Source organism: Oryctolagus cuniculus, chromosome 9, assembly GCF_964237555.1.
Source record: "Oryctolagus cuniculus chromosome 9, mOryCun1.1, whole genome shotgun sequence".
Classification (NCBI taxonomy): Eukaryota; Metazoa; Chordata; class Mammalia; order Lagomorpha; family Leporidae; genus Oryctolagus; species Oryctolagus cuniculus.
The window spans coordinates 25,083,235-25,097,475 of NC_091440.1; the positions used below are offsets into that span (position 1 = coordinate 25,083,235).

A 14,241-nucleotide genomic window follows, 5' to 3' on the forward strand; every position below is an offset into this window, starting at 1 on the left:
TTATGTGACTGTTGGCTCCAAAAGAATATAATATCCTTAGTATCATATAAACTGTATGTTACCAATCTCAGTGTCACTGGAACTTTAAGTACGTGTCACATTGTTGTGTTTAAGACTCTAGGCATGAATTCTGTCAGTCTCAGAGTTTCTGTTGTCTGGTACTGACAGTTATAAAATTGCATACTCATGCTGGAAACCGGTGTCATGCTTGTTATAGATTATACCACATCAGCTTAAAAATGCATATACACTAATATATATATATATATATTTCATTATTTATGTTTTCTACAAGCTATAATACATCGGTATACTATACATACTTAACATATAATAAACATGAATCATGAATCTATTTTCTCTTCTACAATGCAGTGTTACTACTGGACAAATGTCTCACAGAAAAAAATCTAAATAAATGGCTTACTGCAATGGTTATGTTTATTGTTCTTAAAATTTTTTTTTTATTTTTTTTTATTTTTTAAACTTTTATTTAATGAATATAAATTTCCAAAGTACAGCTTATGGATTGCAATGGCTTACCCCCCCATAAATTCCCTCCCACCTGCAGCCCTCCCCTTTCCCTTTCCTCTCCCCTTCCATTCACATCAAGATTCATTTTCATTTCTCTTATATACAGAAGATCAGTTTAGCATATATTAAGTAAAGATTTCAACAGTTTGCACCCACATAGAAACACAAAGTGAAAAATACTGTTTGAGTACTAGTTATAGTATTAAATCACAATGTACAGCACATTAAGGACAGAGATCCTACATGAGGAGTAAGTGCACAGGGTCTCCTGTTGTTGACTTAACAATTTGACACTCCTGTGTATGGCATCAGGCTCTTGCCATGAGTTGCCAAGGCTATGGAAGCCTTTTGAGTTCACCGACTCATATCATATTTAGACAAGGTCATAATCAAAGTGGAAGTTCTCTCCTCCCTTCAGAGAAAGGTACCTCCTTCTTTGATGGCCCCATTCTTTCCACTGGGATCTCACTCACAGAGATCTTTCATTTAGATTATTCCTTTTCCAGAGTGTCTTGGCTTTCCATGCCTGAAATATTCTCATGGGATTTTCAACCAGATCTGAATGCCCTAAGGGCTGATTCTGAGGCCAGAGTGCTGTTTAGGGCATCTGCCATTCTATGGGTCTGCTGTGTATCCCGACTCCCATGTTGGATCGTTCTCTCCTTTTTTTTGTTCTATCAGTTAGTATTTTCAGACACTAGCCTTGTTTATGTGATCCCTTTGATTTTTAGTCCTATCCTTATGATCAATTGTGAACTGAAATTGATCTCTTGGACTAGTGAGAGGGCATTGGTACATGCCTCCTTGATGGGATTGAATTGGACTCCCCTGGTATGTTTCTAACTCTTGTCCGTTTGGGGCAAGTCAGCTTGAGCATGTCCCAAATTGTGCATCCCTTCCCTCTCTTATTCACACTCTTATATTTAACAGGGATCGATTTTTAGTTAAGTTTCAACACTTAAGAATAACTGTGTATTAATTACAGAATTAAACCAATAGTATTAAGTAGAACAGACAAAAAAATACTAAGAGGGATAACGTATTAAGCTGTTCATCAACAATCAGGGCAAGGGCTGATCAAGTCACCGTTTCTCATAGTGTTCATTTCACTTTAACAGGTTTCCTTTTTGGTGCTCGGTTAGTTGTTACTGATCAGGGAGAACATATGATATATGTCACTTTGGGACAGGCTTAATTCACTCAGCATAATGTTCTCCAGATTCCTCCATCTTGTTGTAAATGACTAGATTTCGTTGTTTTTGACTGCTGTATACTATTCCATAGAGTACATGTCCCATAATTTCTTTATCCAGTCTACTGTTGATGGGAATTTAGGTTGATTCCAGGTCTTAGCTATTGTGAATTGCGCTGCAATAAACATTAAGGTGCAGGTTGTTTTTTTGTTTCCCAATTTAATTTCCTTTGGGTAAATTCCAAGGAGTGGGATGGCTGGGTTGAATGGTAGGGTTATCTTCAGGTTTCTGAGGAATCTCCAAACTGACTTCCGTAGTGGCTTTACTAGTTTGCAGTCCCACCAACAGTGAGTTAGTGTCCCTTTTTCCCCACATCCTCGCCAGCATCTGTTGTTGGTAGATTTCTGAATGTGAGTCATTCTCATCGGGGTGAGGTGAAACCTCATTGTGGTTTTGATTTGCATTTCCCTGATTGCTAGTGATTATGAACATTTTTCCATGTGCCTATTGGCCATATTTTTTTTTTGGCCAAATTTTTTCCCAATCACATCAGAGAAGGGATAATAGGAAAAATAGACATATGAGAGTATTTAGTATCATGAATAAATTGAATGCATTGGTCATGATGAATTTGGAAGTAACTTTATCAGTGCTGTAGAATTTCACTCATATTATGAGAACTTCTCAATTCAGCTCTTGAAATTTCTTTCTAAGCTTATCCTAGAAATCATATTCTATGTAGGTAAAAACATTAATATGTTATAAAGTTATAGCTCTTTCTGTCTACATGAGAATAACCTTTTTCATTTATATGGTGATTTAAAAATAATTATACCGTTGACATGTGTGTCTTTTTTTCTTAACAATGGACTTGTGAGATAACTAAAGGAGGTAATTTTAAAAGATTTTTTTATTTTGGCAAAATTGATATTAGTTAATAACATTACAAAGAGTTTTCTTCTTTTCAACCCACTAATACTTCCATTAAATGCTTAACTAACTAAATCAACACATTAATTAGTACTAAACTATTCCTGATGCACTTAAAATTTTCTTAGTTACTATTACCTGTTGCCTTAATCATTTTATCACAACATTTATAATTACATCGTTTGAGAACTGGTTAGCTATTATAAAAGCTGAAGTGCCAGGAAAGATTTAAGAAATTCCCTTAATTAAGATCTTCAGGGAATATGGTTGCAGAAATTCTAGGAATTCCCTTTTGAACATGGTCTCCATTTTTTTAGAATTAACTAATTGCTGTCTGTGTTCTAAACACAAGTGACATCATGAGCATGCTACCACATCATGTTGAGACTACCTTACTCAGAAGGGGAAAATGGAAGGATAAAGGGAAAGAGAGAATGGGGGGAATTATAGATTTTCATCTTTTGTAGGGTTCTCTGCAATTTATTTAAATCTTTGCTTGCTGTGAGGAAAAGATGTTTATTTATTTTTATGTATTCAATAAAAATGGTAATCTAAGTATTATTTATTTGTGACTCTTTTGCACAGACAGATGTCCTTGTCTTTGGAAAATTTTTCTCCAGCTTGATTGGGTTAGAACTGAATATTCAAAAGTGAGGTAGCCATTCAAAAATTTAAATATTGAGGTATGTGAGCTTGAATAAATGTGATGCTATTAATTCTTGTTTGAGTATTTCTTTAATCAAGGAGAGTTTTCATAACTTCTAAGATAAAAATAAAGCCCAATTTAGTATATACAATTTAGCAAATTACATTATCTTATGGTTCATTAGGGTCTAAAATCACAGAAGAAATGCATTAAATATTGAGTGTGTTTTCTAAAAATACGTATTAACTTTGTAACCTGTGAAATTATTTTAAGAACTAAAATCCTTACTGAAGGGTAAATGTTAAACAATGAATTTCTTAATCTTGGCTATTCACTTGACTTTTTAGTTCTCATCACCCATATCCAACCAAATGTTAAATCTTCATGGAAAATTTCCCTAGGAGTTCCTTTATGAATTATTTACTCTGTCTTCTTCAAGGCATTCTCCAAAATTTTTCTTTGTAGAATTTAAAACTATTTTAAATTATTCAAAATTTCCTTTATAGATATAGTTACTACCTTGAAATATCCTGTTATATTTATGTTGTATTTTTCTCCTCACTAGAATACAACCCAAGTATTTCATAGCTATTACCACTTAAAAGGCATCAAGTGTTGCCGAATATATCTGAGATAATTAAATGAATGAATTAATAGGTGAATGTTTAACAACTGTGTTCTGTGTGGGTGCAAACTGATGAAATTTTACTTAATATATACTAAATCGATCTTCTGTATATAAAGATAATTGAAAATGAATCTTGATGTGAATGGAATGGGAGAGGGAGCAGAAGATGGAAGGGGCGCGGGTGGGAGGGAAGTTATGGGGGGGGAAAGCCATTGTAATCCATAAACTGTACTTTGGAAAGTTATATTTACTAAATAAAAGTTAAAAAAAATAAAAAGGAATACACACACACACACAAACACAAAAAGAAACTAAAGTAAGGGTAAGGGACAGAGTTTGAATTAGATAAACCTAGATTTGCTTCATGGACAAAATCAATACTAACCTATAGCTTAATTGTTTCATATTTAAACTGAAATAATAGTAACATCTGTAACATAAATTCAGTCAAATAATTAACATTTTTATATGTTTATTCTAATGACACTGAATATTTTTGTCTTCAGGCTTACATACTTTTTTTGAGGTGAAAATACTTTATTGAGGAGTTTGAGGGAGTAGGGGAAGTTGAAGATGTGCTGAGACTAAATGAAATCCATTGTTCTCTGCTGGGATCTTCCTATGTTTGTAGTTCCTGAAAGGCTACATATTTTCTATGTGTATGCTTTTTTTTTAATTGACACAAATAAATGTGCATATTTCTGAGGTACCATGTAATGTTTTGTTACATACATACATTGTCTAGTGTCAAATCAGGGTATGCATATCTGCATCATCAAACATTTATCATTCAAATTCCTTTCTTTTAACTTGTTTTGAAATATGCAATAAGATATCATTATCTGTGGTCACCCTACTGGACAATAGAACACCAGGACTTATTTCTCCTAACTGTGATTTAATAGCTGTTGGCTCAACTTTCCTTGCCTCTCCTTCCTGTTTGCTATTTAAAGCCTCTGGTAACCTCTATTATCCTCTGAACTTCTGTGGGATCAACTCTTTAGATTCCATACATGACTAAGATCATGCAGTATTTGTTTTTCTGTGACTGGCTTATTTCAGTTGACAATCATATAATGATCTCAAGTTCCATCCATGTTGTTGCAAATGACAGAATTTCATTCCTCCTTAACACTGAATAGTAGCCCATTGTGTATATGTATATATGCATATATTTTCTTTATTTTCTTAGTGTCTTTGATGGACTCTAAGTTTGATTCCATTTCTTGGGTAGTGAGAGTAATGTTGCAGTAAACATGAGATTACAGATGTCTGTTCAGCAGGCTGATTTCATTTCCTTAAGATATGTAGCCAGTAGTATGTTCTTTTTTTAATTTTCTGAGGAACTCCCATACTGTTTATTGTAGCATATTAATTTAAATTCCCAGCAACAATGTTTAAGATTTTCCTTTTTTAGCATCCTTACCAGCACTTAGTATCTTTGTCTTTTTGATAATGGCCTTTCTAACTGGAGTGAGAAGATAGAAGATACTTCCTTGTGGTTTTATTTGACTTTCCCTGAAGATTAGTGATGTTGACTGTTTGGTCATTTATGTATTTTCGGTTAAGATATGTCAAGTCACATGCCCATTTTAAAAATCATTTATTGATTTTTTGTTTTGCTCTTGAATTGAGTTCCATATATATTCTTGATCTTAAACCCATATCAGATGTCCCTATTAGGACATAGCACAGCTGAATAATTAAGAGTATGTCCTGTCAAGATTTTCTAGATTCACATAGTCATTCAACAGCTCAAAATGTCTGTATCCTTGAGAAATATATTTAACTTCTCTATGCCTACACTCTCATCTATATAAAACATTTTATATATTACTGTTTTGTTAAAAGGAAGATTCATTAATTAATGTGTATTTACTTTTAATTATAAGTATTCACAATCTGTCATCTATTATAAATTTATTTTCTAAGACTTATGTCTAGTATTTTTTAGTAGTAGTAATTTTGCCTATGTCATTGGACTTCTTGGAGAAAGTACAGATTCTCCTTAGTTTATGGGGTTATATCTTGATAAACCCATCGTAAGTTGAAAATATCATAAGCTGAAAATGTATTTAACACATATCAACTACTGAATGCCATATTTTAGCTCTACCTTATATTGAAGTACTGTGTGGTTACCCATGTGACTATGTGGCTGTGAACTGTGGCTCCAATTTCCACATCAGAATTCAAAATTTTAAATACAGTTTCTACTGAGTGTAATGGCTTCTGCACCATAACAAATCTTAAGGATTGTTAGCGAGATCCTTATACACTGGGGAATTTATTTTTCTCATTTCAATTTTTATTTGTTGAATTTTATTGCTCACAGAAATCTCAAAGAGCTATGTCCAAGTAAGCATGTATGTGAGGCTCCATGCTCAGGAAAAAGGCTTACATCTGACGATCTCAGTCGAGGGGACACTAGTTCATCCAGGCTTCTGAATACTGTGGCACAAAATGGCTTACAGATGATAGAAATGTGTTTCTCACCGATCTAGAGACTGAGAAGTCCGAGATCAAGGCAGTGAGGTCCTACTATCTGGAGTATACTTTGAGCTTTCTGACTGTAGCCTTGCACAATAGAAGAGAGGAGGCAGCACCATAGGATCTCCTTCATAAGTCTAATTTAAGTCATGAGGGCACCACTCATCCTCCTAATCTAATCACCCAAAGTAGGATCACCTCTTAATATCATCATATTGGTAATTAGCTTTCAACCTTTATGGGGATGGGAGAGGAAGAAACCTTCAGACCACAGCAGAGGGTGATAATCTTCTAGTGTAGATGCAAGCATGGGTGACCATTACATTTTCTAAGACAAGTCTGTCTGATGACAATGCAAGATAATTAGAGAATTAAGAAAGAGTAGGAACTCTGAAAAGGGGTAATAAGAATCTTGTATATTACTGAAATGTGAGAATTAAAAGGAAAATCAAGAGGATGTAGAATTGTGGAAACCAAAGAAATGTTAAATGAGACCTGGAAAATTGTGAAGATTGCTAGAGTTACCAAATATGGAATGTTCTGAAAAGTGTATACTGCTGTGGGATGCATATTTTTCTTTTCTTTTTAAAAAATATTTATTTATTTATTTGAAGGTCAGAGTTACACAGAGAGGAAAAGTAGAGAGAGAGAGAGAGAGAGAGAGAGAGAGAGGTCTTACATCCGCTGGTTCACTCCCCACTTGGCTGCAACAGCCGGAGCTGAACCAGTCCAAAGCCAGAAGCTTCTTCTGGGTCTCCCACGTGGGTAAAAGGGCCCAAGGACTTGGGCCATCTTCTACTGCTTTTCCAGGCCATAGCAGAGAGCTGGATTGGAAGTGGAGTACCCGGGTCTCTAACTGGTGCCCATATGGGATGCCAGCACTGCAGGAGGCGGCTTTACCCGCTACTTCACAGCACCTGCCCCAGGGATGCATATTTTTCAAATTTTGTCCTTAAATATGACCTGTCTTAGATAATTTATTATTATGCCTGAAGGGATTGCTCAGCCTGAACTTTTACAACTGCAGATTGTACTGTCTGAATGTTCCTTGTGTCATAGCTTGCTGTAAGTTTAGTGCAGAAGTACAGACATTATTAGCTGTGTTGAGCTTTTGAAATCTTATTGTGAAAATTTGGAAACTATCAGGAGGAGATGACTGGAGATGAGCTGGTAAGAACATTTACAGCCAGGACCAGAATCACTGATAGCAGATGGTTTTCAGTCTACATAAATATTAAACATACTGCTATTATAAAAAATGTTAACCGTGGAACTGTTAAGGCTATTGCATACCTTCTAATCGACTTAGATGGATAAAAGATATATTGTGCAAAAATAAATATTTTTATAATATTTTTATAAATATTTATTTATTTATTTGAAAGGCAGAGTGGCAGAGGGAGAGACAGAGAACATTCATCCCCTGTTTCACTCCCTGAATGCCTGCAACAGCCCGGAGTAGGAAGGTCATAAGCCAGGATCCAGGAACTCTGTTCAGATCTCTCATGTGGCAAGAACCCAAGTACTTGGGACTTTATGTACTTTAGCAGGAAGCTGGATAGGAAGCACAGAGTAATTGGGACTTGAGCCAGCACAGCAATATGGTCTGTGGGTGTCTCAAGTAGTGGCTTAACCCACTGTGCCAAAATGCCCACCCTCAAAATCAATGTTTTAATGTGACCATTATTGCTTCACTACTGTCCATTATACCATCCATTATGAACTATTTTTGAAATTAAGCCAGAAAATGAAATATGCAATATGCAGTTTTTGTTTTATTCATTATCTATCAGCCACTTAAAGCTTTTAAACTTCTAGTGATAATAATAACTATAGCAAAAATTAGACAGCAGGGCTAATTTTCTTCTAAGGCCATTCATTTATCAAATTCTTAAAAAAAACCAGTTTCGGGATCAGAAGATACTTTATAGTCTATTCTTTCTGGCAGGAAATATAGCTTGGAATCATTTTAGGTCATTTTAAATCAAATAAGAAGGAAACTATGTGTTGAGGTTGTCTGAATACCTGGTGTTCTTAGGAAAGCAAAGGGAATTTTAACCTGGAGATGTCTCTTATAACTGACTTAGAACCAACCAACAAACCAAAGCCTTAACCAATCATAAGCAGTAACACCTGATTACTTATTTTCGTAGCTAGGGAACTCCCTTCAGAGGCAAATACCTAGTGAGAGCCAATCAAGTCATTGCTTTGCTTAACATTCAGCCTACTGTTAAGACAGCTCTCTGAATCTTTTCAGTTTTGAGTGAAGCTCAATTTATGAATTGTTCTTTACTCAAATAAAGTCTGCTAAATTTATTTTACCTGAAGTTTTTTTTGTTTGTTTGTTTGTTTTTTGTTAACAGCCATGATAAAGATGAAAGGTGCTTTGGAAAAACCCCGAATATTTCCATGGTATATCCCAGTGGAAGATATTATCATGCATGCCTAAATACCATTCATACTTATGCTCATTTGATATGCAGGAGTCTGTCTTATCAATATTTTTACTTTTGATGCTATCAATTACTCCTGGAAATGTTAAATGGAAAATTCCACAAATAAGCCATTTATAAGTGTAATAGTATACAGTGCGATGAAATCTCACGTTGTTCTGCTCCATTTCACCTGCAGAGTGAATCATCTCTTTCTCTGTTGCAAAGACCAAGGATTTGCTGAAGACTCATATAGCAGTCGTTTAGTGGTGTCTCGGTTATCAGATCAACTGTCCTGATATTGAAATGTTTGTGTTCAAGTAACTCCTCTGTAGTAGCTGTGTCACTTACCTCATTTGTCCCATCATGTAGACTTGCATCTTCACACATCATAAGATAAGTAAGTCCGAATACAAGGCAATAAGATATTTTGAGAATCCACATTCACGTAACTTTTTATTATCTTGTGTATATTTTTATAGTTGTTCTGTTTTATCATTAGTTTTTGTCAGTCAACTGTGCTTCATTTATACACCAAACTTCATCATAAGTACGTCTGTATAGGAAAAATAGAGTTTGCAGAATCTTACCACACTAGAACCCACAATACAATTTGAAACCCATAACTTGAAAGGGACAAAGTTTTGTGTTTTACAATGAGGTATGCTGGAAAAAATATATTGTAAGTAAAAAAAAAAAGCTCATATCGTCATATCTACTTCTTAATAAAATGATCAAAGATAGGAACTTCCAGTTCAGAATGATCCTTGAAAACTTTTAGGAACATTACATGCTTTTGCTCATTTAATCATCATTGTGTTATGACCTTTTTAGAGATTTATAATCTTCATTATAATATGATCAAAGTGAGAACAGGATGCCAAGGAACTTGCCCAAAAATTACACAGACATTTAATGTTGCTGCAACAGAGTGGGACTTGAAATTAACCTAACTGTAGAATATGTGCTCATAAATAGTAAGCAGCAAATCTCTTGAACTAACAGCAATCTTGCACTGTGTGTATGGTCTACTGCTGCAGGCATTAGATAGAAGTGGTGATGGGCATTTGAAATACTTCCAGTCAGAGTTGAGCTGTGCTGTAAATGTAAAACACTCATCATGTTTTGAAGACTTAGTATGAAAAAACAAGGGATAATTGTAAAATATTTTTTCAGCAATTACATGTGGAAATAACATGGGAATATATTGGGTTAAATAAAATATCATTGCTAATACCCAAATTAATTTAGTCTGTTAATTTTTCCTTTTTAAATATGTTAACTACCAAAGTAGTTCAGTAGTCAGGCACTAGGATCCAAGCAAATAATTGCTACTTTTCTTGTAAAAATACCAAAATTCTGGTGTAATATAGATGCACCAATATTTGGGCTTTGGTGAGAGCCTATATCTATAGAACAAGCATACTGTAAAAAGATCTTTAAAATCTTTTTTTTTTTTTTTTTTGACAGGCAGAGTGGACAGTGAGAGAGAGAGAGAGACCGAGAGAAAGGTCTTCCTTTTGCCATTGGTTCACCCTCCAATGGCCGCCGCGGCCAGCGCGCTGCAGCCGGCGCACCGCGCTGATCCGATGGCAGGAGCCAGGAGCCAGGTGCTTCTCCTGGTCTCCCATGGGGTGCAGGGCCCAAGCACTTGGGCCATCCTCCACTGCACTCCCTGGCCACAGCAGAGAGCTGGCCTGGAAGAGGGGCAACCGGGACAGAATCCGGCGCCCCGACCGGGACTAGAACCCGGTGTGCTGGCGCCGCTAGGCGGAGGATTAGCCTAGTGAGCAGCGGTGCCGGCGATCTTTAAAATCTTTTATTGAAATATGATTGATATACAAAAAGCTGTACGTATTTAACATATGCAAACTGGTGAGTTTGGAGATAAGCACATACCTATGAAACTGTTACCACAATCCGTACCATCTTGTATCTTTCACCTCAAAAATTATAACAGGGATACTATTATTAAAAGAAAATAAGAGCATTAATTGAATACTTGTGTGAGTTAGTGTTCTAAAGTTCGGTGTATATGTATTATACATATATTCACAACTATCTTATATAAATACTATTTATATCCTCAGTTCCCAAATAGAGAACAAGAGGTAACAGAGGTTAAATGGATTTCTGGAGGCAAAAGACTCATATCCAGGCTGGGCTGTAGGTCATGAAGACGGTCTCAGAAATAGGAATGAATTCAGGGTTTATACACCTATTTTCTAATATTGCAATCTTGTCTTTAGGCTCACAGTTTAACACTGGGCAAGACAAACAACTACCTTGGGTAAAAGTTTGTTCATCAGTAAAATGAAGGCATTTAAATATCCTTAACAACACCATATGCTGAAACTACAATACATACCCAATTTTTCTTTCCAGACTTTTATTCCAGTGCCCTTTGTAAATGCCATGAACCACAGCCCAGGTGAGCTATTTATTGGCTCTTGAATACGTCCAACATGTCCCCTTAACAGCTCAACCAGGCTGTTTTCACCTGCATGTGCCTGCCTTCATCTCTCACTATAGAAACTGTAGTTTCTACAGTTCAATGTTCATAGTCTCTGTATTCACCTTTTTTTTTTTTAATTTTTAACTGCTTGTAACTTAGTTCCCTGGCTTTTGAATAATCTTTGCATTTTTAATTTCTTTGGGACCTTATTTCACTTCACACTGTATTATGAATACTGTATATTTGCCTAATTATTATCAATTTATAAATTATGTCATGTGACATACTATGCTTTCTACTTTTTAACTTTTCTGTGTTGTACATTGATCATAAATGTTCCAGTAGAGGTCTCACATTAAGTAGAATCTTCATCAAACCATTAGTAAATTCAAAGTAGTAAATTATGTCTTTGCATAAAGAGATAGAGACTGACAGAGAGAAATAGGAGAAAAAAAATTTTAAAAAATCATGGAAAATGTGTTTCTTGAAAACCCTATGCATGGATTTCAAAATTTTTGCACCAGAGTAAAATTATCTTTCAACTCCATCTTCACAAATTTTTTGAAGTTCCTCATAGTTAGATAAAATTCTCTTGCAAAAAGAAGTAGCAGTTCAGTCTTTTTATATTCAATGTAGCAGTTTCGAGAAAAAGTTACACTCATAGTTTAGAATCTTCCTTTTGCTTCCTAACCAGGAAAACTATTGAATGCACATATACGTTCACATAATAATACACATTAAGTGTTTTTAAATAAGTATCATGTAAGATGTTTTCAGTATTCATCTCAATGAAATAAGAAGTGACTACTTATCTGGCAAGTTTATAGGCTCCTTGTACAGTCAATTATACTGCCAAATGCTCATTTTAAACTTTTTTTTTAATTCCCTATTTTAAGTACATAAGAAAATGTATTAGAAATAAAAACTGCTATATAATTAAGTTATTCAAAATCTAAAATTATTCAGGTGGAGAGAATAATTTATTTGAAAATGTAACTGAGAGAACTTTGATTTTATTTACATATTTTATATATTCTTTTTTAGGGGGCTTGGAAATACAGTTCTCACTATAATGTGGATTTTTTAAAAGATTTTATTTATTTTTATTTGAGATTTAGAGTTATAGACGCAGAGAGGGAGATACATAAAGAAAGGTCTTCCATCCACTGGCTCACTCCCCAAATGGCCTCATCTGCTGGGATTGGACTGATCCAAAGCCAGGAGCCAGGAGCCAGGAGCCAGGAGCCAGGAGCCAGGAGCCAGGAATTTCTTTGGGTCTCCCACGCTGGTGCAGAGGCCCAAGCATGTGGACCATCTTCTACCGCTTTCTCAAGCCATAAGCATAGAGCTGGACCGGAAAAGGGACAGCCAGGACATGAACTGGTGCCCCTTTAGGATGCTGGTGCCACAGGCAGAGACTTACCTTACTATACCACTGTGCTGGCAACTGTAATGTTGATTTTTACAAATTTGGAAGAATAGTGGGATTTGAAGAAATCATTTCAAAGTATATTTCTCTAAACTTTAAAAATTCAAAATTGTTCAAAAATAGATAACTAAAAATACCTATCATGGGTCATTACTAAACTTCACACAAAGACCTGTGAAGAAGAGAGACTTGGTTTCTGGGATCATAAATAAGATTAATAAGGACCCAATGTTAACAATTCATCACTATCAAAATTTTATTAGGCAGCCTTCAGGAATGTGTTAAAATTTTCACTATCAATTTTGACATTCAGATAGTTTATCTAACTTCGTTAAAAATGTTCATAGTTATTTTTCATTTTAACTTCTTCATTTCCTAAATAAAGTCAACATTTTCATCCTCAAATGTCTTTCAATGAGGAGTATAAACATCCTAAAATCTAAATAATTAATTTCTTAAATTATTTTTTGTTCATTCATACTGAATGTAAAACTTGTCAAAAATGGACTGAACAGTCATTTCTAAAAATAAGAAAGTGGGAAGGCACTTCACCAATATGTTCCTGTTAGCTTTCCAAGGAATCCAGCAAATATACACTTGTATGTACTTATGCATATGCCTACATTATATGTAATATTTAATATTTACTGAAATCTATTGATAAGCATTTAACATATATGAATTTACAAATATGTGTCAATTATATATAATTTCCTAATTCCTTGAGAATTCATTAAAATGGAAATCAATTTATAATTCATGTAAACCCATTATGGTATTTTGAAGGATTTTTATGTAACATTATGTGAAAGGAATTAGAATTGACAGCAGCCTTAAAGAAAATAAATCTCCATACAATGGGCTTTCACAATATTGAAGCACTGAATCCAAGAGAATTTGAGAAAATGTATTGTCTTTCTTAATTTGATTTCCTCTTTTTCTGCCTCTTAAAATAGAGCCAGACAACTGACTGGCAAGCAATTTGTGACTTTTCCATTTCAAAATGCAGTTTTATTCAATAAATGAAAATATTCTTCAATTTTAAACTCACAGTAAAAGAGTCCAGTAATATATCACATTCAAGTAAATTTATTAAGTAATGTTAAAATAATTCCAGAAATATTTTACATATATATGCTTCCTCTTATTATCATATGAAAATATTCTTCATTATTACATTTAGATTATGTTTAATATTATAAAATGTTTTGGAATCTTTGAAAAATGATTAGTGGTATGCCTCTAACAAAAATAATATACACAGATTTGGATATATTCTATACCTTAATATATTCTAAATATATGTTCATTTTTTTTTTTTTTTGATAGGCAGAGTTAGACAGTGAGAGAGAGAGAGAGAGGCAGAGTTAGACAGTGAGAGAGAGAGAGAGAGACAGAGAGAAAGGTTTTCCTTCTGTTAGTTCGTCCCCCAAATGGCTGCTACAGTTGGTGCGCTGCACCAATCTGAAGCCAGGAGCCAGGTGCTTCCTCCTGGTCTCCCATG

At 34.6% G+C, this 14,241-nt stretch overlaps 1 long non-coding RNA gene across 1 annotated transcript in view; it reads left to right on the forward strand.

Annotated features, from left to right (window-relative positions):
* LOC103349096 (uncharacterized) overlaps positions 1-14,241 on the forward strand; it is a 374,077-nt gene that overhangs the window by 29,619 nt on the left and 330,217 nt on the right. The window lies entirely within an intron of this gene.